Below are 26374 nucleotides of genomic sequence, written 5' to 3' on the forward strand. Positions count from 1 at the left end.
TAAAACCTTGGTATATACCGTACACTATAATCAATTGCATAAATGCTAAAATGTAAAGTAAAAGGAAAGAACATTTTCTAAACTTTTTCTTTATCTTATACAACATATATTTCTTCTAATTCCATAATAAAGTGAATACAGGAGAGCACAGCAATAGTCATCATTCTGAATAAGAATGTCTTAGTGCAAAACTTTGAAAGAATTGTGCCTTGTGGAAGATATTTAGAAAAAGTGTGTACCTTGGTGTTTGTGCAACGTAGGACTGCATAGCTAATACTGGCTGTAATATTATCTGCAAATTTAGCACTTTTTCTTGTGATTGTTAATATTAATTTGCAGTATTAACTTTTGTTGCTTTTGTTGTTTTGTTCTGAGTTGAGGAACGTTGTTTTTTTTTTTCACTTTACAAACAAATCACTGAAAATTTTGCCAAATTTAAAACAGTCTTCAGTGAAGCGCCACCATGAGCACGGACGCAGAGATGGAGTGTTATGGCCCGGCGGCCGTTTTCCTCCGGAAGCCAGAGAGAGAGAGGATTGAGGCCCAGAACAAGCCCTTTGATGCCAAAACAGCCTATTTTGTGGCTGAGCCCAAGGAGATGTACGTCAAAGGTACACTTGTGAGCAAAGAGGGCGGCAAAGCAACCGTTAAGACTGATGACGGGCAAGTAAGTAAAACCATAAAACACTCAACTCAGAAGGTTGTTATATACAACAAAGTGTCCAAGGTGTCTCAAAATATCAAATATGGAGTGTATTGGAACAGGGCTGGCTTTTTTAAACGGCAAATTTAAACAATTGCTAAGCAGTATGAAAATCTCGGGTGTAAAATTTGCTACTTAGAAAAAACTTATTAAAACCATCCTTGATAATAAACACATTCATTAGAACATTAAAGAAGATCATATGAAACGTCACCACTTTGTGTCTTTGAAATACTGTAACTTCATTGGTAGCGTTTGTTCTTTTAATTAACTTCAAACTTAAAAATAAGGTTTGTTTTATGTGCATTTAAGCATATATAATGCATATATGATCGTGCAGGTATAATTGTGCATGTTCATCTACAAGTTATAACTAATAATTATAATAAAATAACTCAATTTAAATTAAAAATTTATTTCCCCTTGTTCATGATCCATCTGTATCTGTATCTGAAATAAAAATATTTTTTGTCATATGCATATCTCATGTATCTATAGCTTATTTATTTAGAGATAAAAGTCTAAGTGGTGCTGGATTAATTCTTACCTGGAGTTCCCAAAAAAAACCGAACAATTAAAATGATTAATGATAATTCCCCATGTTGACTTTTCACAGACACTAACGGTGAAGGAGGATGACATCCACCCCAGGAACCCTCCAAAGTTTGACAAAATGGAGGACATGGCCATGATGACCCACCTCAATGAACCTTCTGTGCTGTTTAACCTCAAAGAGCGTTATGCAGCATGGATGATCTACGTGAGTTTTGCAATGGAATATTTTCACGAAACACATGGATACAAACAAATGAAATAGAAATTAAATGAAGAAAATGAATAAAGAGTACAAATGTCCATTTCTTCATTTCCAGACCTACTCTGGGCTGTTCTGCGTCACTGTGAACCCCTACAAGTGGCTCCCAGTATACGATCCTATTGTTGTAGCTGGCTATAGAGGAAAGAAAAGAATTGAGGCCCCTCCCCACATCTTCTCCATCTCTGACAACGCGTATCAGTTCATGCTCACAGGTGAAAAAAAATGAAAAAACTATTGTAATACTAAAGTGCACCTTGAAAATCCTGAAAATTTTTTTATCAACTGCTTTTCAAAATAAGATCTGCAATTAAATTTCTTAAAAAATAATGTATCATCTCTCCTGCAGATCGTGAAAACCAGTCAGTCCTGATTACGTAAGTATTTCAGCCACTGAAAAGTTTGTTGAAAAACAGCACATTATAAATAAGTAAAACATCTTAACGTGTGACTCTTGAGCTAGGGATAAAAGAAGGCAATTTATGTATTGTACACACTTTTCTTTCACACGATAATTTCTGTATATTCCGTCTATTTCTCCTCAGTGGAGAATCTGGTGCAGGAAAGACTGTCAACACCAAACGTGTCATCCAGTACTTTGCGACAGTTGCAGTTTCTGGACAAAAGAAAGCGGAGCCTGTGGCTGGCAAAATGCAGGTCAGAGACAGTTAAACTACATCTATAACACAGACTTATGTGCTATGACAAAATTATGAATACTGCAATATCTTCTCTCAGGGTTCTCTGGAAGATCAAATCATTGCGGCGAACCCGCTGCTGGAGGCATATGGTAACGCCAAGACCGTGAGGAATGACAACTCCTCTCGCTTCGTAAGTTGAGAAACATTAAAACTACCTGCTGCGTCAATATACAGAGTACTTTACAATATAAAACAGTATTACTCTATAACACCCTCTACTTTCAATTAACATCTAGGGTAAATTCATCAGAATCCATTTCGGAACCACAGGAAAACTGGCTTCCGCTGATATTGAAACTTGTGAGTCTTTTTATCCCATATTTTCTTTGCCAGTCATTTATCCAGAGATACCAGCAAAATAAATGTAAAACAAAATCTGATTCCTACCAACAGATCTGCTGGAAAAGTCAAGAGTAACTTTCCAGCTGTCAGCTGAGAGAAGCTACCACATCTTCTATCAGCTTATGACTGGCCACAAACCAGAGCTGCTCGGTAGGTCTTCCATGTGAAATGGAAATCACTTCTTATGTGTCTCCAACGTAGACCCTTTAATGTTTCAATGTTCCTTTTGAAAATCTCTACAGAGGCACTTCTCATCACCACCAACCCCTACGACTACCCCATGATCAGCCAAGGCGAGATCACTGTGAAAAGTATCAATGATGTGGAAGAGTTCATTGCCACAGATGTAAGTAGATCTACAACTGAAGGGCTTTCTATACTGTCTTTTATCAATGCACAGCTTGTAAAGTGATGTGTTTTGAATCACCTAGACTGCCATTGACATCTTGGGCTTCAGTGCTGACGAGAAGATAGGCATTTACAAACTGACTGGTGCAGTGATGCATCATGGGAACATGAAGTTCAAGCAGAAGCAGCGAGAGGAGCAGGCTGAGCCTGATGGCACTGAGGGTAAATAACAAAATAACCCAGACCAAACAGAAATCCACCTAGAATTTAAGAGCAAAAGCAAACACATGTTCTTTGTAATTCAGTGGCAGATAAAATCGCCTACCTTCTGGGCCTGAACTCAGCTGACATGCTGAAAGCTCTCTGCTACCCCAGAGTGAAGGTCGGAAATGAGTTTGTCACCAAGGGGCAGACTGTACCTCAGGTAGAGAATATCCTGTATATTCACCATGATCTATGTAGCTGTGCACACACTGATATGTTCAATATAATGTAAAACAAACAACAAATATTCAGACTTGAAAGACTATGGAAAAACCTTCTGTTCCATTTTGCACAATCAGGTCAACAACGCTGTCATGGCTCTCTGCAAATCTGTCTATGAGAAAATGTTCTTGTGGATGGTGGTGCGCATCAATGAGATGTTGGACACAAAGCAGCCGAGACAGTTCTTCATTGGCGTCCTGGACATTGCTGGATTTGAGATCTTTGACGTGAGTGCATTTTACTGTGGTCAAGAATTCCCCCCAGGTCAAATGTCAGTAGAGACCCTGAGAGAGTGACCTTAAGAAAGGTGCTTGATCTCAGTACCTTTAGTAAAATACCCCGCCGTACAAATGTGTAAAACTGTAATTCATAATATATAAAAGCACTCACTAAAAATATCATCACTGATTTTCTCTGTCATGGTAAAGTCTGCTGTAATCAGAAAGTCTTTTTCTTTGACATTATCAGTTCAACAGCTTGGAACAGCTGTGCATCAACTTCACCAACGAGAAACTGCAACAGTTCTTCAACCACCACATGTTTGTTCTGGAACAAGAGGAGTACAAGAAAGAGGGGATTGAGTGGGAGTTCATTGACTTTGGTATGGACTTGGCTGCCTGCATTGAGCTTATTGAGAAGGTACGTGACATGGCCTTCAACAGCTATGGAAGAAATCCCATGTTGTCACTCCTCGTAAAGCTTTAAGTAAACGTTTCTATGTTTCTCTGTTCGACAGCCAATGGGCATCTTCTCCATCCTTGAAGAGGAGTGCATGTTCCCTAAGGCTTCAGACACAACCTTCAAGAACAAGCTGTACGACCAACATCTTGGCAAAACTAATTGCTTCCAGAAACCCAAACCTGTCAAAGGCAAACCAGAGGCCCACTTCTCCCTGGTGCACTATGCCGGCACAGTGGACTACAACATCGTCGGCTGGCTGGACAAGAACAAGGACCCCCTGAACGACTCTGTAGTGCAGCTCTACCAGAAGTCCTCAGTCAAACTGCTGGCCTTCCTGTATGCTTCTCATGCTGGATCAGAAGGTAAATGCTTATATTTTGATTGAAGATGACTGGTATCATTCATTAAAAATGCACCTGATGAAATTCTAAATGGAACTGTTGTTCATAAAATGTCATGTAATGATGTCGTATAAAAAAATCTTTCCACATAAGACCAGTTGAATACAATACACCGCTTTACTTTACTGGTGCAGAGGCAGGTGGCGGCAAGAAGGGTGGCAAGAAGAAGGGTGGTTCATTCCAGACTGTGTCTGCTCTCTTCAGGGTAAACACAATTTAATCATGCTCATATTTTAAATACGTCACATTTTCATTGTTTTACCCGTAAATGTATATGTTGAAAGTATTTAATTCAATACAAAAAATCTTCCCATCCTACAGGAGAATTTGGGCAAGCTGATGACCAACCTGAGAAGCACTCACCCTCACTTTGTCCGCTGTTTAATTCCTAATGAGTCAAAGACACCAGGTATGTGCAGCACTGGTAGTTGTAACTGACTATATAATAAAATGATTTATATTACAATGTTCCACTTATTTTACATGTAAATTGCTAACAATATTTTATAGGCCTTATGGAGAACTTCCTGGTCATCCACCAGCTCAGGTGTAACGGTGTGCTGGAGGGTATCAGGATCTGCAGAAAGGGATTCCCCAGCAGAATCCTCTATGGTGACTTCAAGCAAAGGTAATGTTTAAAGGAAAAAAAATCTACTGTTGGAAGAGGAAACTTTCCGATGCATAACATACAGAACAGTTGGTGCTGAATAAAAATCCACTAAAAATGTTTGTACAGTAACCTGAATGTGACTTAGCATTTTAACACCAGTGATCTATTATTGATATCCACTTTAACACAGATACAAAGTACTGAATGCCAGTGTCATCCCTGAGGGACAGTTCATTGACAACAAGAAGGCTTCAGAGAAACTCTTGGGGTCAATTGATGTGGACCACACTCAGTACAAGTTTGGACACACCAAGGTGAGCCAGTGATGAGACTTCCTTACCCAAGTATACACTGACTGTCTGACTCGTGTCTTACATACAGTATTTAGTGTAATGATTGACTTTGAGTGACATGTACCTTACCTGCTGGTAGGTGTTCTTCAAAGCTGGTCTGCTGGGTACACTGGAGGAAATGCGTGATGAAAAATTAGCCTCTTTGGTCACCATGACTCAGGCCTTGTGCCGAGGTTACGTCATGAGGAGGGAGTTTGTGAAGATGATGGAGAGGAGGTAATACCCGCGCACAGAAAATTAGAAAAATTTAATTTCTGAAGTTTAGCATCCATTCACAGCCAAAAAAGTGAACTTTAATCCATTTGCCTCCCTAGTATAGTGTCACTTGCAAAACTTTGCTGAATTGGAAAAACCTCAATATTATTTTTTCCCAAATTAAGCCATGAAAGGTATATACAGTAGAAAATGTAAACATTTTGTAACTTTACTTTAAATACAGGGAGTCAATTTATTCTATCCAGTACAACATTCGCTCATTCATGAATGTGAAACACTGGCCATGGATGAAGCTGTACTTCAAGATCAAGCCTCTTCTGAAGAGTGCAGAAGCTGAGAAGGAAATGGCCAACATGAAGGAGGAGTTTGAAAAGACCAAGGAGGAACTAACTAAAGCTCTGGCTAAGAAGAAGGAGCTTGAGGAGAAAATGGTTTCTCTGCTGCAAGAGAAGAATGACCTGCAGCTTCAAGTGCAAGCGGTATGAAAGCATTCGGATGCAGTCAGCAGTGTTGCCCACAGAATCTGTGTTGATTTTTTCATCAGGTTAATCATGCAAATAGACTTAAAAGCACTTATTGCTGCACATTCAGAATAAAAAGTCTTTCAACTTAATATTCTATTCAGGAAGTGGAAAATCTCTCAGATGCGGAGGAAAGATGTGAAGGCCTCATAAAAAGTAAGATCCAGCTTGAAGCAAAACTCAAAGAGACCACTGAAAGGCTGGAGGACGAGGAGGAAATCAATGCTGAGCTGACAGCCAAGAAGAGGAAACTAGAGGATGAATGTTCTGAGCTGAAGAAGGACATTGATGACTTAGAGCTGACCTTGGCTAAAGTGGAGAAGGAGAAACATGCTACAGAAAACAAGGTTAACATTTAAGCAATGATTCATTTATACTTCATTTTCCAATTCATACTTAATCTAACAAGACTTGAAATACCTCATTTAAGGTTAAAAACTTGACAGAGGAGATGGCTGCCCAGGATGAGGCCATAGCCAAGTTAACCAAGGAGAAGAAAGCCCTCCAAGAGGCACACCAGCAGACCCTAGATGATCTTCAAGCAGAAGAAGACAAAGTCAATACTCTGACCAAAGCCAAGACCAAACTTGAGCAACAAGTGGATGATGTAAGTACCAAACATATACAAAAAACTGTTATTAATTATACATATGCAGTGAGAAGGTATAGAAGCATTCAGCTCCTGTTTTTGTAACAGCTGGAGGGTTCTCTGGAACAAGAGAAGAAGCTACGCATGGACCTTGAGAGAGCCAAGAGGAAGCTCGAGGGAGACCTGAAACTGGCCCAGGAATCCATAATGGATCTGGAGAATGACAAACAGCAGTCAGAGGAGAAGATCAAGAAGTAAGGAAATTTTTAAAGGTTAAAAACGTTTAAAATATCAAAACATTCCTGAACAAAAACCCTCGTAAATCCGCCTGATTTATATCTATAGGAAGGACTTTGAGACAAGCCAGCTTCTCAGCAAAATTGAGGATGAACAATCACTTGGTGCTCAACTACAGAAGAAGATTAAAGAACTCCAGGTATATTCTTCATGTCCTGAAATACAATTTGTGACAATAAAAAATTTTGCATGCTAACCTGTCAAAATCGTGCACTTCCAGGCTCGTATCGAAGAGCTGGAGGAGGAAATTGAAGCTGAACGTGCTGCTAGGGCCAAGGTGGAGAAACAGAGGGCTGATCTCTCCAGGGAACTTGAAGAGATCAGTGAGAGACTTGAAGAGGCTGGTGGGGCAACTGCTGCTCAGATTGAGATGAACAAGAAACGAGAAGTTGAGTTCCAGAAGCTTCGCCGTGATCTTGAGGAGGCCACCCTACAGCACGAAGCCACTGCTGCCGCTCTTCGCAAGAAGCAGGCCGATAGCGTGGCAGAGCTGGGAGAACAAATCGACAACCTTCAGCGTGTCAAGCAGAAGCTGGAGAAGGAGAAGAGTGAATACAAAATGGAAATCGACGATCTATCCAGCAACATGGAGGCTGTTGCCAAATCAAAGGTATGTGGAGTACATGTGTCATTGCAATTTCCATAAGTTGATTACATGCAAGACTTCTATATTAAGTATTTTACACATTTTAACAGGCTAATTTGGAGAAAATGTGCCGGACCCTTGAAGATCAGATGAGTGAACTCAAGAGCAAGAATGACGAAAATGTTCGTCAGCTGAATGACATTAGTGCACAAAAAGCCAGACTTCAGACAGAGAATGGTAAGTAGAACTGAAAAGCACTTCATAAACAAAAAGCACCGTTAAAATAAAAAGAATGTAACACTCTTTAATCTGTTTAGGTGAATTCAGTCGCCAACTGGAAGAGAAGGAAGCTCTAGTTTCTCAGCTGACGAGAGGCAAACAGGCCTACACTCAGCAGATCGAAGAGCTCAAGAGGCACATTGAAGAGGAAGTAAAGGTGACGGAACGGAATATTGTTGAATGTTCTCTTCCACGGACATGCTGGATGCTTTGAAAAACAATATGAAAAGACGATGAAAGAAAAGCTACTCACTCATATTTATTCACCCTTAATGACTTTTAGGCCAAGAATGCCCTGGCCCACGCTCTGCAGTCAGCCCGCCATGACTGTGACCTGCTCCGTGAGCAGTATGAGGAAGAGCAGGAGGCCAAGGCTGAACTGCAACGTGGAATGTCCAAGGCCAACAGCGAAGTGGCTCAGTGGAGAACCAAATATGAAACCGATGCCATCCAGCGCACCGAGGAGCTTGAGGAGGCCAAGTAAATGCACTAGTTTTATAGCTACACTTTACAATCGGTGAGAGTGACACAAATAACATGAACACATCACTTTCTCTCAAGGAAAAAGCTTGCCCAGCGTCTGCAAGATGCAGAGGAATCTATTGAAGCTGTGAACTCCAAGTGTGCCTCTCTGGAGAAGACCAAGCAGAGGCTGCAGGGTGAAGTGGAGGATCTCATGATTGACGTGGAAAGAGCAAATGCCTTGGCTGCTAACCTGGACAAGAAGCAGAGAAACTTTGACAAGGTAAATTAAATCCTATTCTAGGACTACTTTGTCATTTTTGAATTCCGACAGTAGCCCCATTTGTCTTTGCTTTTACAGTTATTTCAAGCACTCTATATTTCTCATTCCTTCTACTGCTAATGTTTCTATAGGTTCTGGCTGAATGGAAACAGAAGTATGAGGAAGGCCAGGCAGAGCTGGAAGGAGCTCAGAAAGAGGCTCGTTCTCTCAGCACTGAGCTCTTCAAGATGAAGAACTCCTACGAAGAAGCCTTGGACCATCTGGAGACCATGAAGAGAGAGAACAAAAACTTGCAGCGTACTTACATTTTATTACTACATATTAATGAAGAGTGTCAATTTATTGTATGTGCGACTGACTGATGTTTAAAATCAATACAGTTCTTTTACTGAACAATTGGAATTAATCCATTTATTGCCCCAAATTGACCTCTTGAGCAAGTTTCAATATTCTTGTTTTCCCTGCAGAGGAGATCTCAGACCTGACTGAACAGATTGGTGAAACTGGAAAGACCATTCATGAGCTGGAGAAGGCTAAAAAGACAGTGGAGACTGAGAAGACTGAAATACAAACTGCCCTTGAAGAAGCTGAGGTAAGCATACAAATATAAGAAATTTAATACTGGGGTATTTTATCTTACAAAGACTCAAAGTATGTTTTCTTGTATTCTTTTCCATGAAATCAATAATTTTTCCTTTTTGAGTTCTCTTTTTTTTTTCTTATCTTGTTTTTGGTAATTATTTTTTAAATTTATTTATTCAGGGTACACTGGAGCATGAGGAAGCCAAGATCCTGAGAGTCCAACTGGAGCTCAACCAGGTCAAGGGAGAAATTGACAGGAAGCTCGCTGAGAAGGATGAGGAGATAGAGCAGATCAAGAGGAACAGTCAGAGAATCATTGACTCCATGCAGAGCAGTCTCGACGCTGAAGTCAGAAGCAGGAACGATGCTCTGAGAGTCAAGAAGAAGATGGAGGGAGATCTCAATGAGATGGAGATCCAGCTCAGTCACGCCAACCGCCAGGCCGCTGAGGCCCAGAAACAGCTGAGGAACGTCCAGGGACAGCTCAAGGTATGTCTGTAATTGTACCTCTGTGAGGTCCAATGAAAACACAGTATGTTTTATAAGAAGTCATTCCTTAAAATGTCTTTTCATTCCCCAAGGATGCCCAGCTGCACCTTGATGAAGCCATCAGAGGACAGGAGGACATGAAGGAGCAGGTTGCTATGGTGGAACGACGGAACACCCTGATGCAGGCCGAGATTGAGGAGCTGAGGGCTGCTCTGGAGCAGACGGAGAGAGGCCGCAAAGTGGCCGAGCAGGAGCTGGTTGATGCCAGTGAGCGTGTTGGTCTGCTGCACTCCCAGGTAAGGGTGACTTTCAAGTTGACATTGTGATGTTCAGCAAAATATCTTTACAACGCTCAACATATATTTATTACCTCAGAACACAAGCCTCATCAACACCAAGAAGAAGCTGGAATCTGACCTTGTCCAAGTCCAAGGAGAGGTGGAAGACACCATCCAAGAAGCAAGGAATGCTGAGGAAAAGGCCAAAAAGCTATCACTGATGTGAGTATTCCTTCTTTTCATTTCACCTCTTCATAACACTAAATCACAACCAACCAATGTAAACAACCACTTGTCCCGATGACTGGGAGCCTATCCCAGAAACACAGGCCGCAAGGCTGAAGGGGGAGGGGAAACACCCTGGACGTGATGCCAGCCTGTTGCAAGGCACCCCAAGCAGGGCTTGAACCCCAGACCTGCCACACAGTGGGCACCGGCCAAACCCGTTGTGCCACCACACCCCCCCACGCTAAAATACTTGAGCATAAAAGCATATTGAAGTGAAGAGTATTATTCTCATGACATATAATCAAGTGCGAGAATCAAAAATTTAATATACAATCAAGCTAAACTACTGTGACTGTAATTAAAATTTCAGGCAGCAATGATGGCAGAGGAGCTGAAGAAGGAACAGGACACCAGCGCTCACCTGGAGAGGATGAAGAAGAACCTGGAGGTCACAGTCAAGGACCTTCAGCATCGTCTGGATGAGGCTGAGAGTTTGGCCATGAAGGGCGGAAAGAACAGCTCCAGAAACTGGAAGGAAGGGTAAGATAGTTTGATGGTAAATAATAGATACTAACAATATGCTCTTTGACGGAATGTTTGAACTGTAAGGAAAGGAAGATAAGTTCTCAGTACTTTTCTGGTTTACTAATATAATGTGACGAAAAATATGAAATATTTTCCTTTTCATTTACAAGGTGAGAGAGCTGGAAAGTGAGGTTGAAGGTGAACAGAGACGTGGAGCCGATGCCATCAAAGGAGTCCGTAAATACGAAAGGAGGGTCAAGGAGCTCACCTACCAGGTAAGATTTTACCGCTGCTTATTAAAACACGGTACGGTGAAGAACGGCTAAGCACCGTAACCTCAATTCAACCATCTTTACTGCCTGCAGACTGAGGAGGACAAGAAGAACATAACCAGACTGCAGGATCTTGTTGACAAGCTGCAGCTGAAAGTAAAGGCCTACAAGAGGCAGGCCGAGGAAGCTGTAAGTCTGATTTCCTGTGTAAGATGTTGTGTTTCTGACAAACAATGTATAACTGAGGTCTTAGACATTGAAATAAACCGAAAGTAAACTTGTTTCATTTGAGGAATCACAGTTGAACGTGTCCACTGACGAGCTGTTTGACTCCTTCACAGGAGGAGCAGGCCAACACCCCACCTGTCCAGGTACAGGAAAGTACAGCACGAGCTGGAGGAAGCTCAGGAACGTGCCGACATCGCCGAGTCTCAGGTCAACAAGCTGAGAGCCAAGAGCCGTGATGCCGGCAAGGTAATTTCATAGTTCAGCTGTTGCTAATTCTCTACAACTATATTTATAAGTATTCTTGTATTTTTGCAAGTTTTAATTTTGCAACACTTAAATATATTTAAATTGTGTTCATGTGTTCAAGTTATAGGAACACATTTTTCAAGCAAATATAGATTATTAGCAAGAGATATATTTGAAATGCAATTTCACTGCTGAGTTAATGTACATATTTTCATTGTTCTAAATGTGTGATGCTTCATTTTTAAAGGCCAAGGAGGAAGCAGAATGAAAGAAAAACCCTGACGAGAAGTGATATCAAGTGATCATACAATATGATATCCTTGTGAAATGCTTCTTGCTTGTAATTGTTCAGTCAATAAAGGCACTTATTCTTGTTTTATTTTTCTTGCATTATTGTTGTTTTAATGTCGAAAAAAATTTAATTCACATAGCTATAAATCTACATTAGCAATTATAATGTTTTAAGCAATTTTGAAAGAAAATTAAATGCAACCAAGATCAAACAAATGAAATATGTTACAAAGTTGAAATATAGGAAAGAGCACAATGAAGTGTTAAAAATTAAATTCCACCAAGAGTCTTCAATTTTGCACACTGTGTATGTAAAATTATCTCCAAAATATTAAAAAACACACATACATTCTGAACCATTCATTGTTATCCTTCTTAGTCTGCAGTTCCAGTATTAAGGCGGTTAAATTCAAGTTTGTTTCATTAGTGCTGTTATTGTTTTGTTGCTTAATTCAGTTTCTGTTCAGTTGCTTAATTCGGACTGCAAGTCATAATGTACATGTTACGAATATCACCAGAAATAACGTGTCATACAATCACTAAACCTGAATCTGAGATACTGCACTGATTTCATGTGTAATATCTGAATGATGAATCATGTTGAGAAAAAAATGTAATGGTTAATAAGGTGTGTTGGCTGATAACACTACATAGAGTTCATTGGAAGTTGCTTTGGAGGAAAGCGTCTGCTAAATAAATAAATGTAAATGTAAATCTGAAAATTCAAGAGATTCTAACTAGCTATACTTCTTCAAGTCTAACCATGTCTTACTTCTGAACATACTACTAGTACTTTTATTAGCAAGTTAAATTCTAAGTGAGTGGGAGTCACCCATTCAAGGGGCAATGCAAGTCAAACCCTCATAAGATGAAACTGCACTGTGTATATAAAAAGACATAAAAGGATGAAAAACTACTCTTCACAAGACTCTTCAGATCTCATGAGTTTTCTGAAAAACATGGGAGGTGAGTGCTTACCTCTGAGTATTGCATGTTTCCTCATGTCATTCCATCTGGAAGAGCTGCTTAAGAGCCACTCTTACAACGGGAATCTTGAACTTGTTCCACAAACGGCGGTCTTCTCAGGGCTGATTTGATGAAGAAGTTATTTTTGTATTTGGCCCTAATATGAAAAAGCTATTAGGGGTAAGATTTCAAGAATGACACTTAAACTGAATGTGTGAAGCCACTTTATCATATCCATAAACCCTTCAGAATTTAAGTGCCCTATCCATTTTTACCCAACATATTATATTTCACAAGGAAAATGGTAGGCAGCCAGTGTATAAGCTGTAATTTTATAATTTGATACTGTGCCAGCACAGAAAAATTTTCAAAGTGAGTTGTCACTGTAGAGAAGCTCAAGAAATGTATTTTAAAAAATGTATGTATTACCTCTATATTTTGCCTGTATTACTGGTCGGGTGGGGGTGCGGTGGCGCAGGGGTTGGACCTCAGTCCTGCTGTCGGTGGGTCTGGGGTTCAAGTCCCGCTTGGGGTGCCTTGCGACGGACTGGCGTCCCGTCCTGGGTGTGTCCCCTCCCCCTCTGGCCTTACGCCCTGTGTTGCCGGGTAGGCTCCGGTTCCCCGTGACCCTGTATGGGCCAAGCGGTTCTGAAAATGTGTGTGTGTGTGTGTGTGTGTGTGTGTGTGTGTGTGTGTGTGTGTGTACTGGTCAGGTCCACTGACATGGCACATGCCACCTCTGTCTCGGGTGGAGGTAGAGGTACTTGATGTAAAGAATTTCAAAAAGAATAATTGCTATCATGTAGGGGGTGTGGTGGCGCAGTGGGTTGGACCACAGTCCTGCTCTCCGGTGGGTCCGGGGTTCGAGTCCTGCTTGGGGTGCCTTGCGACGGACTGGCGTCCCGTCCTGGGTGTGTCCCCTCCCCCTCTGGCCTTACACCCTGTGTTACTGGGAAGGCTCCGGTTCCCCGCAACCCCGTATGGGACAAGCGGTTCAGAAAATGTGTGTGTGTGTGTGTGTGTGTGTGTGTGTGTAATTGCTATCATATTCCAATAATTAATATAACCAGGAATTTGCACTAAAATGGTCAACAGAAAAATGGTATAATGTGCAGTGTAATCCATCAAGTTTTAAATAGGTCTAAGGCAGAGTAAACTTTTTAAAGGCAGGGGAAACAAAAAACAACTGCAGAAATATTCTATTATATTACTGGTCCTGTAGAAGCATATTGGTAGAGTACTGCACTGCAGTAATGGGAATAGCCTTGTAACCTGAAGGTTGTTGGTTCAAGCCTGGATGCCTTTTACAGCTGTAGAGCTTTTACAAAAGGAATTTGTTTCAAATTGTTCCCATGAAATGCCCAGCAGTAGAAATCGGTGATTTATTACAACCCTGTTTGGATAAAGGAAATAAGCTTAGCAAAGAATAATAATTAATATTATGGATTTAGCAGTAAGTTCAAACCCGTTATGTATCAAGTTCCTTTCACAGCTAGTTGACCAATATTTCAGTGAACAAGATTTTGGGGAACTGGCAATTTTTAATTAACTCCATGTTATCCCATTTATACGACTTCAGCCCTCTGGCACTTAAACACGCTCTTTTCTCTTGAAAGTACTGAGACATTTTTTCACCTCTTTGGTTCCTTAAACATGTCATTTTCTGCCCATATATTCCACAAAACAGTGAAGATCAATGTACTGAGTAGTGTTTTCTCCTGTTGCTCAGTGACAGCCCACAGCTCCAATTCGCTTCAGACAGAACTCCATTTATATACACACACACACACATTGTCTGAAACCACTTGTCCAAAGAAGGGTCGCAGGGAGCCGGAGCCAAACCGAGCAGCATAGGGCGTAAGGCTGGACGGGGAGGGGACACACCCCGGGTGGGACACCAGTCCCATCGCGAGGCACCTCAAGTAGGACTCGAACCCCAGGACCCGTCGGAGAGCAGGACCCCGGCCCAGCCCGTCACACTACCGTACCCCACTTCATGTATATCACATGACTAACACTTTACCAGTGTTCATTCCAAGTCTGACAAATAGCTTTCACTGTAGCTACAATATGATTTAACATCATATTCATTTTATCTAATCATAAAGATAGAAAAACATTTTTGCTACAAGCAAGACCTTTTCTAATGGTTTTATTTGCATAAATAGGTTTTGGTGAAATTCACACACACATTTCCGAACCGCTTGTCCCATACGGGGTCGTGGGAACCGGAGCTAACCCGGCAACCAGGGCGTAGGCCGGAGGGGGAGGGGACACACCCAGGACGGGACGCCGGTCCGTCGCAAGGCACCCCAAGCAGGACTCGAACCCCAGACCACCAGAGAGCAGGACCCGGTCCAAACCCACTGCGCCACTGGCGCCACCGCACCCCCCAGTGAAATTCATGTAATCCTTAAATCTTTTAGCGGAAATGGTTTAGATTGCACTTATTTGAATGTAGGAAGTTCACAACAAACAGAAATTATATATCGTCAAATAGCTAAATTTGTATGTTTAAGCTAGGATTACATATGACACCTCCACTAGAAAATAATGAGACTTTTTGGAATGTGTCATGTGTCACATATGCAATGATGTAAGCCAGTTTTTACAGTCCAGTCCACTTTCGTCACTATCATATCATCTTTCAAGTGGAAAAACAGCTGAGTTGCTGAGTATCTTAGATTTAAAAGGTATAATCTGATCCCTGGTGATGTAGTTGCCATATTCATGTAGGAATATTTGAAAAGTCATTTGGCAAATTTAGCTCACAAGTTAGTTGGACTTCCTAAACCTCCAGTGCCACTAATACCTGAGCAACTACATGTGAGCTTTGTCACACAAAAGCACATTTGCAGTTTTGTAGCATAAATCCATTATACGTAAGAGACAAGTGAAGTGTGTTAAAGGAAGTGCTGAATGGAGCAAAACACACATCATCAGGTAAGGCCAGTGACGCTGCCACACCTGGGGAACAAAGAGCTTCAAAACAGGTAGAGCTTTCTCATCCCCATACACAGCTTGTTTTGCAGATCAAGCTCAGTAGCAAAAAAGACACGAAAAAATCTACAAACACATGCAGTAACATACACTCCCTGACTTTCATGAACCATTTGTCCCTGTCGCAGACTGAAGCCGCTGCTGCAACCAGTGGGCACTAGGCTAGGAGGGGTTCACGCTACATGGGACACCAGTCCACACACACACACACAGGGTAGCCCCACACACACACACACACACACAAACAAACAGAGAGTTATACTTTAGAGACAATGCAGAGTCACCAATTTACCCGTGAGGCATGGGTACGAACTGTGAGAGAAAACCAGAGCACCTAGAGCAGACACAGGGAGAACCAGCAAACTCCACACAAACTGAGATGGATTTGAACCTATGCCCAAGCAGCACAAGCCCTGTGAGGCAACACCACCTGCTGGACCACCATGTCTCCCTCAGTAGCACATAATCTTAGATAAATATAGTTTTTCATAATTAAATGTAAACAACCCAAGCTCCAGCAACAGGCTAGAAGCAGGTGTACTGGATGAGGATCCTTCATAAAGTACAAGGGAACGGACAATAAAACAATATCACACACATGCTCTTCTTGCTCTTTCTCACCACAGCTTCATCAAAAGCACCACCAAATGAAGGCAGACAAACCGTCATGTCAAGAAATGGATATATTCTTACCTAGGCTTGATTTTTACAGTTATGATTTCCACACAAGCAAGGATGAATCTGGGTAAGATACAACCGTCTCTGCTATTATGTAAAAATGCTGTACTAAATAAGTGGTATTTCACCTGATGGCAATATTATGATAGTCAACATTACAACAAATACAATTGTTTAGTCACTACAGCAAGCAATAAATCAAGTAATAAAATCAAGTTTCACGTTTTTCTCTGATAAAATGACAAACTTAGTGGAGACCAGTAACACTCACCTCTGGCCAGCAACTTCTGTCATGTCAAGGGCACATGCTACTGGACTCACCTTGAGTGATATGACATAAAGGGGTGGGACTCTAGCTCCCTGCACCCCCCTCCCAGGTATCAATCTCACATGGAGTCAATTTATGTCTGTATGTTGACTGATCCTTATAGCATGCACACAAAATATCAGCTGTCCATTATTTTCCAGCCAATGAAATAATCAGAGGCTTATGCTAAAACATCTGCAACCTTACACCAGTGGTATGTGAGAACTCCTCCACAGCTGATTGGGCTGCTCTGCTACTCCCAGTCACCATCCGCTAAAAAGGAGCGATTCGTTTCAACTGCACTCACGCAGGACCATCATCTCGTCAAGATGCCCCTTGTCTCTCACACCTTAGTGTTTAGCATGAATTATTTGAATATTGTCGACAAAATGTTTAACGTGTCTTATGGTCAACGATGCCAGTGAATTTAAAGAGGATAATTTGCAGATCCCAAGGAGACCGCAAAAGACATATAAATAACTAAGAATGGTGTCAACTAAATGCACCACAGGAACGATTCATTTTGGAAGATGGATCTTTCAAAGGTGTGAGTGACATTTCTACAGTAGAGGATGAAGCCACTAAAAGCATTGAAAAAGATTCATGATTCATTACGAGCTCTGCAACACTTTCATTCAGGAATAATGAGTACAAGAGTGCAGTAAGGTGAGGTAAAATGGCAAATAAAATATAGAATGAGATAATACTGATATGAACAATAAATAAATAAATAAATAATGCAAATCACAATCACTGAAGATACAAAGGTAACTTTAAAATTTGTTGTCCTGAAACTGTCTGTCACCAGTGAATAAATTGACAGCTGCTACTTTCAATTTACTTATTTTTAAAAATGCAAGACTAGCACAAGCACTGCAACAGTACACCAGTGGCATCTGCATGCTTCTCCACAGCTCACATGCAGATTCTGCAATATGAACTCTATTAAAAGTCTATTAAAAAGACTGGTGCTCCATAAAACTGTAGCACCTTAATTCAATCACTCACACATTTACCGTTTCAAAATTTCTGAAGACTCTGAAGATGAGAGATATTTATAATGTACAATATATTGCTGGTTGCTAAAAATTCTATAACTATTGAGTCCAGTATTCCACATTATTTGCTAATTATGGAAACATCCTGTCAAAATCCAGAACTCAGCCTGATTAATCTCAACATTAAGCTTTGAATGAGTAAAAATAGAGGTGTAAGGCTTTAAAATCAAGACAAAATATGTAGCGCTGTTCAGCCGGTAAAGGGTATTTCTAGAATCATTTTAAAATTCTATTGCATATGTGTAATTTACATATGTGTAAATATTTACTATATATGCCGTCGTTTATGCCAGGGTAAAATAAGCACAAGTGTTACAGACATATGCATGGGTTGTCTTGTTAAAGGGCCTAAAAGCATGCCCAAATAGAGCAGGCTGCTTTTGCTGAGCTATCAGAAAGACGTCTATAAAACCTGTAGCTCCACAACCCTCTGAGGACTCACTGGCACCTACTCAACAGGTGAGTGAACAGTAGTGTGACATGGGCTTTGTACTTCCAGGGCAAGAGGTGGCTTCAGGTGTAATACATCTTCAGTAGTATCATTATAAATGTAATACATCATGACATCTTAATGATAGTAATGAACAAAGCAGTAACTTACCCTGCCGCTTCTCAAAATTAAAAAGATAATTTTGTAAAAGGTTTACTCCAAAATTTTTTTTAACATCGAGCAATGCCAAAGCGCTATGCAACCTTCTCAAATAAATCACTACGATTAACCATAAGTTTATTCTACAGCATCAAGTTCCAGCAACTACAATCCTTCTCTCTTGGCATCCACGCAGGTAAATAATGACTTTTCATGCCTGTATGACTGAAAGTTGCTGACTGCTGGTTACAAACAATCAGTGCCCATTATATTCAGAATTACACAATTAAATGTCTAAACTGCATTGATATTTTGAAAATGACATAACAATTAAGTATGGTGTGGCATTGTTTGGTAGGGATGGTTAGGTTTGTGGAGTTGCGGCATTTGTTGTGGGTGAAAGGCATCTAATGTGTGTGGAGAAGGTTGCGTCTGGAACATCAGACTGCACTGTTGAGCTTTCCTAAGGTGTCGTGGGCCTAATTCAACAAAACACGGGCCAAGGGAGGTGCCCACCTGAGAGGAGGTGTCCACAACCTGAATTAAATAATTATGTCAGCACCCTGTGGTTGATGTGGTTGGAGAGGAGATTAAGCCGCTTGGTCTCGAGTCGTGGAGGTGTACGATGGCAATGCTGGATGTTTTTCTCTCCGGCTTCATGGTGAAGTTGGTTGGACTGTGTCCTTCTGTACAGTTGTAATATTTGCATAGGGTGTAACATCTTGTCCTGTGCATTTTGAATGTTTTTGGCAGCATACTGGTAGAGAAGACAGAACTGGTTCCTCAAAGTACTTGAGGTACGGGTTCAAAAATGGGTTTAAAACTGGCTCAGAGTTAGAATAGAGTTTATATATTTTTCCCATACTTGTGTGTTTTCTGCCATACTCCTAACACATGTGTTTTAGGCAAACTGGAGACTCTAAATTGCACATAGTCTGTGTCAGTAAATATTGAACTTTGCATGTTGGGTAAAAAAAAAAATTGGTTAACCTTCTATGGATCAGGCAAACATTATTTTCCCATTTAAATAAATAGTACTGAACAGTTATTTTTGAGAGTATTCACTCGACGAGCAAACTTTCAGGAACCAGTTTTGCTTGTTGTGTGAAGGAAGCCTGTATATCCTCCACCAATTAGCTAAGTCAAAAAATGATATTCATACTTTGACTTCTATTGATCCTTTTCTTAAAAGAGAAGCAGAAGCAATAATGTTACTTTTCAGTGTGTCTAAATGCAACATATTTTATATTGAGATATTCAGAACGCATCTTCTCTATAGTTGCTGAAGAGCCACCATGAGCACGGACGCGGAGATGGAGTGTTTTGGCCCGGCGGCCGTTTTCCTCCGGAAGCCAGAGAGAGAGAGGATTGAAGCCCAGAACAAGCCCTTTGACGCCAAAACAGCCTATTTTGTGGTTGAACCCAAAGAGATGTACGTCAAAGGTACACTCGTGAGCAAAGAGGGTGGCAAAGCAACCGTTAAGGCTGATGACGGGCAAGTAAGTAAAACCGTAAAACACGCAACTCAGAGGACTTCTATGTAGCATGGTAAAGTGTTTGGAACCAAGGGTAAAACTCATTCCCTTGTAATTTCCTCTGCATGAGAAGCATTATGCAATTTAATGCTCGCAAAAGAAATAGTTCAACAAGAGAATCCATCTTCTAATAAATCAGACCTCCAAGATAAAGAAAGGAAGTATTTTAACTATTGAAGGAAGTGATAACCTCTTTGTGATATTTCACAATGTTGCCTTTTCACAGACACTAACTGTTAAGGAGGATGACATCCACCCCAGGAACCCTCCAAAGTTTGACAAAATTGAGGACATGGCCATGATGACCCACCTCAATGAACCTGCTGTGCTGTACAACCTCAAAGAGCGTTATGCAGCATGGATGATCTACGTGAGTTCTTTGATAAATTCAAAACAATCAATGCATATATTAAAGAGTAATACCGAAGAGAATAACTGTCCATTTGTTCTTTTCCAGACCTACTCTGGGCTGTTCTGCGTCACTGTGAACCCCTACAAGTGGCTCCCAGTGTACGATCCTGTTGTTGTAAATGCCTACAGAGGCAAGAAGAGAGTTGAGGCTCCTCCACATATCTTCTCCATCTCTGATAATGCCTATCAGTTCATGCTCACAGGTAAGAAGAATATAAAATAAAGTGCATTACCACATTTCACGTACATTAAGAGTAGTGTACAATATTCAACTATTCCTTATCTGTTTATGAAACATTTGAAGGAAACATGCCCTACTTTTTCTTACAGATCGTGAAAACCAGTCAGTCCTGATTACGTAAGTATATGTATCAATAACTGATTTAATATTTGAAGAACAAAATTAAAATATTGGGGATAAACAACAAATAACTAAAATATCAGTTCATTTCTGTCAGTCAGCACATGACTGCCCAGTTTACACTGGCGTGAAGGAACTCCATTCATGCATTATCGATACTGTTGCTTTAGACAAATATCTTAATGTGTGACTGTTGAGCTAGTATTAAACCAAGGCAATATATGTATTGCACACGACATTAATTTCTATATATTCTATCCATCCTCAGTGGAGAATCTGGTGCAGGAAAGACTGTCAACACCAAACGTGTCATCCAGTACTTTGCGACAATCGCAGTTTCTGGACAAAAGAAAGTGGAGCCTGTGGCTGGAAAAATGCAGGTCAGAGACAGTTAAACTACATCTATAACACAGACTTATGTGCTATGACAAAATTATGAATACTGCAATATCTTCTCTCAGGGTTCTCTGGAAGATCAAATCATTGCGGCGAACCCGCTGCTGGAGGCATATGGTAACGCCAAGACTGTGAGGAATGACAACTCCTCTCGCTTCGTAAGTTGAGAAACATTAAAACTACCTGCTGCGTCAATATACAGAGTACTTTACAATATAAAACAGTATTACTCTATAACACCCTCTACTTTCAATTAACGTCTAGGGTAAATTCATCAGAATCCATTTCGGAACCACAGGAAAACTGGCTTCCGCTGATATTGAAACTTGTGAGTCTTTTTATCCCATATTTTCTTTGCCAGTCATTTATCCAGAGATACCAGCAAAATAAATGTAAAACAAAATCTGATTCCTACCAACAGATCTGCTGGAAAAGTCAAGAGTAACTTTCCAGCTGTCAGCTGAGAGAAGCTACCACATCTTCTATCAGCTTATGACTGGCCACAAACCAGAGCTGCTCGGTAGGTCTTCCATGTGAAATGGAAATCACTTCTTATGTGTCTCCAACGTAGACCCTTTAATGTTTCAATGTTCCTTTTGAAAATCTCTACAGAGGCACTTCTCATCACCACCAACCCCTACGACTACCCCATGATCAGCCAAGGCGAGATCACTGTGAAAAGTATCAATGATGTGGAAGAGTTCATTGCCACAGATGTAAGTAGATCTACAACTGAAGGGCTTTCTATACTGTCTTTTATCAATGCACAGCTTGTAAAGTGATGTGTTTTGAATCACCTAGACTGCCATTGACATCTTGGGCTTCAGTGCTGACGAGAAGATAGGCATTTACAAACTGACTGGTGCAGTGATGCATCATGGGAACATGAAGTTCAAGCAGAAGCAGCGAGAGGAGCAGGCTGAGCCTGATGGCACTGAGGGTAAATAACAAAATAACCCAGACCAAACAGAAATCCACCTAGAATTTAAGAGCAAAAGCAAACACATGTTCTTTGTAATTCAGTGGCAGATAAAATCGCCTACCTTCTGGGCCTGAACTCAGCTGACATGCTGAAAGCTCTCTGCTACCCCAGAGTGAAGGTCGGAAATGAGTTTGTCACCAAGGGGCAGACTGTACCTCAGGTAGAGAATATCCTGTATATTCACCATGATCTATGTAGCTGTGCACACACTGATATGTTCAATATAATGTAAAACAAACAACAAATATTCAGACTTGAAAGACTATGGAAAAACCTTCTGTTCCATTTTGCACAATCAGGTCAACAACGCTGTCATGGCTCTCTGCAAATCTGTCTATGAGAAAATGTTCTTGTGGATGGTGGTGCGCATCAATGAGATGTTGGACACAAAGCAGCCGAGACAGTTCTTCATTGGCGTCCTGGACATTGCTGGATTTGAGATCTTTGACGTGAGTGCATTTTACTGTGGTCAAGAATTCCCCCCAGGTCAAATGTCAGTAGAGACCCTGAGAGAGTGACCTTAAGAAAGGTGCTTGATCTCAGTACCTTTAGTAAAATACCCCGCCGTACAAATGTGTAAAACTGTAATTCATAATATATAAAAGCACTCACTAAAATATCATCACTGATTTTCTCTGTCATGGTAAAGTCTGCTGTAATCAGAAAGTCTTTTTCTTTGACATTATCAGTTCAACAGCTTGGAACAGCTGTGCATCAACTTCACCAACGAGAAACTGCAACAGTTCTTCAACCACCACATGTTTGTTCTGGAACAAGAGGAGTACAAGAAAGAGGGGATTGAGTGGGAGTTCATTGACTTTGGTATGGACTTGGCTGCCTGCATTGAGCTTATTGAGAAGGTACGTGACATGGCCTTCAACAGCTATGGAAGAAATCCCATGTTGTCACTCCTCGTAAAGCTTTAAGTAAACGTTTCTATGTTTCTCTGTTCGACAGCCAATGGGCATCTTCTCCATCCTTGAAGAGGAGTGCATGTTCCCTAAGGCTTCAGACACAACCTTCAAGAACAAGCTGTACGACCAACATCTTGGCAAAACTAATTGCTTCCAGAAACCCAAACCTGTCAAAGGCAAACCAGAGGCCCACTTCTCCCTGGTGCACTATGCCGGCACAGTGGACTACAACATCGTCGGCTGGACAAGAACAAGGACCCCCTGAACGACTCTGTAGTGCAGCTCTACCAGAAGTCCTCAGTCAAACTGCTGGCCTTCCTGTATGCTTCTCATGCTGGATCAGAAGGTAAATGCTTATATTTTGATTGAAGATGACTGGTATCATTCATTAAAAATGCACCTGATGAAATTCTAAATGGAACTGTTGTTCATAAAATGTCATGTAATGATGTCGTATAAAAAAATCTTTCCACATAAGACCAGTTGAATACAATACACCGCTTTACTTTACTGGTGCAGAGGCAGGTGGCGGCAAGAAGGGTGGCAAGAAGAAGGGTGGTTCATTCCAGACTGTGTCTGCCTCTTCAGGGTAAACACAATTTAATCATGCTCATATTTTAAATACGTCACATTTTCATTGTTTTACCCGTAAATGTATATGTTGAAAGTATTTAATTCAATACAAAAAATCTTCCCATCCTACAGGAGAATTTGGGCAAGCTGATGACCAACCTGAGAAGCACTCACCCTCACTTTGTCCGCTGTTTAATTCCTAATGAGTCAAAGACACCAGGTATGTGCAGCACTGGTAGTTGTAACTGACTATATATAAAATGATTTATATTACAATGTTCCACTTATTTTACATGTAAATTGCTAACAATATTTTATAGGCCTTATGGAGAACTTCCTGGTCATCCACCAGCTCAGGTGTAACGGTGTGCTGGAGGGTATCAGGATCTGCAGAAAGGGATTCCCCAGCAGAATCCTCTATGGTGACTTCAAGCAAAGGTAATGTTTAAAGGAAAAAAAATCTACTGTTGGAAGAGGAAACTTTCCGATGCATAACATACAGAACAGTTGGTGCTGAATAAAAATCCACTAAAAATGTTTGTACAGTAACCTGAATGTGACTTAGCATTTTAACACCAGTGATCTATATTGATATCCACTTTAACACAGATACAAAGTACTGAATGCCAGTGTCATCCCTGAGGGACAGTTCATTGACAACAAGAAGGCTTCAGAGAAACTCTTGGGGTCAATTGATGTGGACCACACTCAGTACAAGTTTGGACACACCAAGGTGAGCCAGTGATGAGACTTCCTTACCCAAGTATACACTGACTGTCTGACTCGTGTCTTACATACAGTATTTAGTGTAATGATTGACTTTGAGTGACATGTACCTTACCTGCTGGTAGGTGTTCTTCAAAGCTGGTCTGCTGGGCCAGCTGGAGGAGATGAGAGATGAAAAGTTGGCAACTTTGGTCACCATGACTCAGGCATTGTGCCGAGGTTACGTCATGAGGAGGGAGTTTGTGAAGATGATGGAGAGAAGGTATGACCTGCACATAAAAAAAAAAAAAAAACAATAAGAAAAGTGGAAAATCAGCATAAACGAGAATCCAATTATTCTGTTATAAGCAGATGAGTCACACCTAGTCAAAACATACATTTTCCAGTTTATTCATTTAAATTTTTTCACTTACTGATTTCCTAATGGGGTGCGTGGTGGTGCAGTGGTGCAGTGGGATGGACTGGGTGCTGCTCTCCGGTGGGTCTGGGATTCGAGTCCCGCTTGGGGTGCCTTGCGACAGACTGGCATCCTGTGCTGGGTGTGTCCCTTCCCCCTCCGGCCCTATGCCCTGTGTTGCCGGGTTAGGCTCCGGTTCCCTGTGACACCGTATGGGACAAGCAGTTCAGACTCTGTGTGTGATTTCCTTAAATTTCAATTTGTAGTCAACCTGTGTTCACATGTTCTAGGGACTGAAAGCAGTAACTAGCAACTTTTAGAGCCAAAGGCAGCATTTCTAAAAACCACACTATCAGCTACCCCCTTAAAACAAATAGTAACAAAATAAATTTCAAAAAAGAGACATTCCACCTTTTCCAAAAATTACACTAATCATGCCAGACTCCTAAATAATGTAAATGTATTTTTACTTTCATTTTTAAACAGAGAGTCCATTTATTCTATCCAGTACAACATCCGCTCATTCATGAATGTGAAACACTGGCCATGGATGAAGCTGTACTTCAAGATCAAGCCTCTTCTGAAGAGTGCAGAGACTGAGAAGGAAATGGCCAACATGAAGGAGGAGTTTGAAAAGACCAAGGAGGAACTAGCTAAAGCTCTGGCTAAGAAGAAGGAGCTTGAGGAGAAAATGGTTTCTCTGCTGCAAGAGAAGAATGACCTGCAGCTTCAAGTGCAAGCGGTATGAAAGCATTCGGATGCAGTCAGCAGTGTTGCCCACAGAATCTGTGTTGATTTTTTCATCAGGTTAATCATGCAAATAGACTTAAAAGCACTTATTGCTGCACATTCAGAATAAAAAGTCTTTCAACTTAATATTCTATTCAGGAAGTGGAAAATCTCTCAGATGCGGAGGAAAGATGTGAAGGCCTCATAAAAAGTAAGATCCAGCTTGAAGCAAAACTCAAAGAGACCACTGAAAGGCTGGAGGACGAGGAGGAAATCAATGCTGAGCTGACAGCCAAGAAGAGGAAACTAGAGGAAATGTTCTGAGCTGAAGAAGGACATTGATGACTTAGAGCTGACCTTGGCTAAAGTGGAGAAGGAGAAACATGCTACAGAAAACAAGGTTAACATTTAAGCAATGATTCATTTATACTTCATTTTCCAATTCATACTTAATCTAACAAGACTTGAAATACCTCATTTAAGGTTAAAAACTTGACAGAGGAGATGGCTGCCCAGGATGAGGCCATAGCCAAGTTAACCAAGGAGAAGAAAGCCCTCCAAGAGGCACACCAGCAGACCCTAGATGATCTTCAAGCAGAAGAAGACAAAGTCAATACTCTGACCAAAGCCAAGACCAAACTTGAGCAACAAGTGGATGATGTAAGTACCAAACATATACAAAAACTGTTATTAATTATACATATGCAGTGAGAAGGTATAGAAGCATTCAGCTCCTGTTTTTGTAACAGCTGGAGGGTTCTCTGGAACAAGAGAAGAAGCTACGCATGGACCTTGAGAGAGCCAAGAGGAAGCTCGAGGGAGACCTGAAACTGGCCCAGGAATCCATAATGGATCTGGAGAATGACAAACAGCAGTCAGAGGAGAAGATCAAGAAGTAAGGAAATTTTTAAAGGTTAAAAACGTTTAAAATATCAAAACAT

The 26374-nt window shown here is 41.0% G+C and overlaps 1 long non-coding RNA gene and 2 pseudogenes across 1 annotated transcript; 2 read left to right on the plus strand and 1 right to left on the minus strand.

The window, feature by feature from the left end:
• Positions 1-421: 421 nt before the first annotated feature.
• Positions 422-11810, plus strand: LOC108926389 (myosin heavy chain, fast skeletal muscle-like; annotated as a pseudogene).
• LOC114910548 (uncharacterized) lies at positions 10764-24801 on the minus strand. Its single transcript, XR_003797697.1, has 4 exons — positions 24721-24801; positions 24423-24576; positions 12790-12899; positions 10764-10777 (listed from the first exon to the last, which is right to left on the minus strand). It is a non-coding gene; the product is annotated as an uncharacterized LOC114910548 (long non-coding RNA).
• On the plus strand, positions 19690-26367 carry LOC114910543 (myosin heavy chain, fast skeletal muscle-like; annotated as a pseudogene).
• The last annotated feature ends 7 nt before the right edge of the window (positions 26368-26374 follow it).

This window comes from Scleropages formosus, chromosome 5 (assembly GCF_900964775.1).
Source record: "Scleropages formosus chromosome 5, fSclFor1.1, whole genome shotgun sequence".
NCBI lineage: Eukaryota > Metazoa > Chordata > Actinopteri > Osteoglossiformes > Osteoglossidae > Scleropages > Scleropages formosus.